At 44.4% G+C, this 4,164-nt stretch overlaps 1 non-coding gene across 1 annotated transcript; it reads right to left on the minus strand.

Annotated features, from left to right (window-relative positions):
• Positions 1-3,750: 3,750 nt before the first annotated feature.
• Positions 3,751-3,832, minus strand: TRNAS-CGA (transfer RNA serine (anticodon CGA)). The gene has a single exon. It is a non-coding gene; the product is annotated as a tRNA-Ser (tRNA).
• Positions 3,833-4,164: the final 332 nt, after the last annotated feature.

The raw sequence follows: 4,164 nt of genomic DNA on the forward strand, positions 1-4,164 counted from the left end.
CAGAGTTTCTCAATTAAGCAGAATACTCTCACCCAGTCAAGAGATCAGGGCTAGATCCAACACCGTTTTTTAGCTCACTGCACCATCCCAGCTTAGAACCTGGCTGTATGCAAATTAGTCTGTTCCTGTCCCAGTGCATGATGGGAACAGGGCAAACTAAACTACAAAGCCAATTCTTTCACTGGGAAGGAAACAAGCTTCCGGGGACTGGTTTCTGGCATTACAGCCGTCTTTGGCCCGGCTTGCTTGAATCCTGATGGTGCAATGAGCAAGGGACTCACATCTGAGTATACCCTTCCACGCTTATGGTGGACAAAATATTTAAACAACAAGGGGTGGTGATGGACAGAGTTTCTGAATTAAGCAGAATACTCTCACCCAGTCAAGAGATCAGGGCTAGATCCAACACCGTTTTTTAGCTCACTGCACCATCCCAGCTTAGAACCTGGCTGTATGCAAATTAGTGTGTTCCTGTCCCAGTGCATGATGAGAACAGGGCAAACTAAACTACAAAGCCAATTCTTTCACTGGGAAGGAAACAAGCTTCCGGGGACCGGTTTCTGGCATTACAGCCGTCTTCGGCCCGGCTTGCTTGAATCCTGATGGTGCAATGAGCAAGGGACTCACATCTGAGTATACCCTTCCACGCTTATGGTGGACAAAATAATTAAACAACAAGGGGTGGTGATGGACAGAGTTTCTGAATTAAGCAGAATACTCTCACCCAGTCAAGATATCAGGGCTAGATCCAACACCGTTTTTTAGATCACTGCACCATCCCAGCTTAGAACCTGGTTGTATGCAAATTAGTCTGTTCCTGTCCCAGTGCATGATGGGAACAGGGCAAACTAAACTACAAAGCCAATTCTTTCACTGGGAAGGAAACAAGCTTCCGGGGACCGGTTTCTGGCATTACAGCCGTCTTCGGCCCGGCTTGCTTGAATCCTGATGGTGCAATGAGCAAGGGACTCACATCTGAGTATACCCTTCCGCGCAATGCCAGAAACTGGTCCCCGGTAGCTTGTCTCCTTTCCAGCCAGGTTCTGAGCTGGGATGGTGCAGTGAGATAAATAACGGTGATGGATCAAGCCCTGATCTTTGGACTGGGTAAGAGTGGTCTGCTTAATTCAGACACTCTGTTCATCACCACCCCCTTTCTGAATCGTTTTTGGCCACTATAGGTGTGGCGGGGTATACTCAGACATGAGTCCCTTTCTCACTGCACCATCAGGATTCAAGCAAGCCGGGCCGAAGACGGCTGAAATGCCAAAAACCGGTCCCCGGTAGCTTGTCTCCTTTCTGGTGAAGAATTGGCTTGGTAGTTTAGTCTGCCCTGTTCCCATGATGCACTGGGCCAGGGACAGACTGATTTGCATATAGCCAGGTTCTGAGCTGGGATGGTGCAGTGAGATAAATAACGGTGATGGATCAAGCCCTGATCTTTGGACTGGGTAAGAGTGGTCTGCTTAATTCAGACACTCTGTTCATCACCACCCCCTTTCTGAATCGTTTTTGGCCACTATAGGTGTGGCGGGGTATACTCAGACATGAGTCCCTTTCTCACTGCACCATCAGGATTCAAGCAAGCCGGCCGAAGACGGCTGAAATGCCAGAAACCGGTCCCCGGTAGCTTGTCTCCTTTCTGGTGAAGAATTGGCTTGGTAGTTTAGTCTGCCCTGTTCCCATGATGCACTGGGCCAGGGACAGACTGATTTGCATATAGCCAGGTTCTGAGCTGGGATGGTGCAGTGAGATAAATAACCGTGATGGATCAAGCCCTGATCTTTGGACTGGGTAAGAGTGGTCTGCTTAATTCAGACACTCTGTTCATCACCACCCCCTTTCTGAATCCCTCTCATAGGTTAGCATTGGGTATTCCCTTATACTTTTTGGGGGGTAATTCCATATCAGAGAGGAGAAGCTTTATTTATTTATTGATAAATCCTATCTACTGGTGAGGTTGGATTTAATCTTACTATTGTATAAATGCCATTTTCAGAGAGTGAGCATTTCTCTGCACTTACTGCTCTATTTGCATGAAAACCTGTCTTCAATTGACGTCTGGTTTGGGCTGAGAGACAGCTACATATGTGCATTCCCTGTAGACAGCCACAACACAGGTCACTCAACTGCAACTGCATTCATCTGCATTCTGATTGGCCTGGGGAGTGCTCCGCTCCCCTTACCGCAAATATGTTCAAGAACGATAATTTATGTCAGTAAGTACAGTATACCTACATCTTATAATCATGTGTGTTTAAATAATTTGTCGTTAGATCGTTTAAATATTGAAAAGGATCTGTTTTTAATAGACATTTTACAAAAACAACTGGTACATTTGGGAATTCTGTAAAGGAAAAACCCAACTGCCGTGACATTGCCAACCACAATGCTGTGACTCGAATTCGAACCGAGGTTGCTGTGGCCACAACGCAGAGTACTAACCACTATACGATCACGGCGAGCTACTTGGGCTCAATAACATACAGTGACATGAAGAAATTATAATTCGGAACACTCAGGGCTACTCCTGTGATAGGCTGAATGTGTTCATTGCTTCCTCATTCCTTATACAAAGGCTTTATCTCCTCAGTGGTTGACAAGCTGAAACCGTTTCCTGGCCGCCTGCTTGTGAACTGGCAGGAGTCAAAGATCACACATACACTGGTGGGCCTGTGATGGGACACCAATGCAGAGAAACACACCTGGCGCAGATATTCTATTCTGTTTATTAGACCTGCATCTCCCCTGTACCTCCTCAAGCCATCTGTATGTGAAGCAAGAAAGAGTTAAGGAACGGTCCATCTACACTTTTATTGGGAGGATGCTTCCGTGAGCTCCTCCCAGCTAATCACACAAACAACAGTAAAGCATGATAACTACACAGTTAGGGGGGACTGCATGGTTAGGTTTTTGAGGAATTATTGAAACTGACCTCAGTGACCCATAATCAGAGCTGTGGCTAATGACTGCATGCCTAATTATGATGAAGCAAGCACCATGGCTCGTAGGGGCCCCACAACACACTTTTCTTAGCTCATTGAATTAAAGTATAAACTTCTGCCATGTGTGAGTGGTAAAGGCTTGTTAATTTTGTTGCTTTTCAAATTCACGTCTGACAACAAGACGAAGGAACATTGGGGCATCAGACGCTTTGGAAAGTAGCCACCAACTGCAGAGAAAGAGAGAAAGAGGGAAAAGACAGTATGAGGTGTGGAGAAAACAGAAGCAGGTACAAGGAGCTCAAATGAGATTAATGGCGCATAAATAGAGCACGTAAAGGAACAGTTACAAATCTGAGAAAAGGGAAAGAAAAGACTAGGAAAAAACACAGAAAGAGCTTGTAGATGAAATTCTCTTCCAGGAACAGCAGGTTAAGAGAAATTACACAGGGAGCAGTTAAGCTTGTAACACGGGGGAGAATAGAAAAGAAAATGCAGTTTTATGAAGTGTGTTTGCCTAATCCAGCTAGCACTTTTATTTTATTTCTCTATTTGCTTCTTTCATTGGTAAAGTAAGTTTCAAGTGCATGCACAGGTATGACCGAGAGAGACAGGATATAATAATTTTAAGCGTTTGCACCAGCGCTAATGAAAACGAGAGTTATAGCAAAGATATGAAAGGGGGAGCGATAATAAATATGTGATATGGCAATAGTGACACCAAAATAAGCCACCTATTTATAACAATGACATGGAAGAAAAACTAAAGGTTAACTTCTGAAATTGTAGCCGATGTTAAAAAGATACTCGTTATCGGCAGGATTCGAACCTGCGCGGGGAGACCCCAATGGATTTCGAGTCCATCGCCTTAACCACTCGGCCACAACAACTGACTGTAAGACTTGTGCACATAATCTGTATGCAAGTTTTCAAGGTGTCCCACAGCAAATTCCTGATATTCTGCAATACACTTTTTAAAAATAATGTTTTTTTCAGCAGGCACATTCTCTCCTAAAAACAAAAATTGCATGCGTATATCTCTAGTTTGGAATACCATAGGCTTGCATGCATACTCTCATGGGTCACTCAAGTTTTTTGGACCCTATTGCACTCTGTTTTCGTGCTGCTTTTAGTATATGACCCATATTACAGAAGTCTACCATCTTTGAGCATTTGAGGCTCTTTTGTAAGTGCTTTATATGTTTTCCTTGAAGAGCTATAT

This window comes from Lissotriton vulgaris, chromosome 1_1, assembly GCF_964263255.1.
Source record: "Lissotriton vulgaris chromosome 1_1, aLisVul1.2, whole genome shotgun sequence".
NCBI classification, from domain to species: Eukaryota; Metazoa; Chordata; class Amphibia; order Caudata; family Salamandridae; genus Lissotriton; species Lissotriton vulgaris.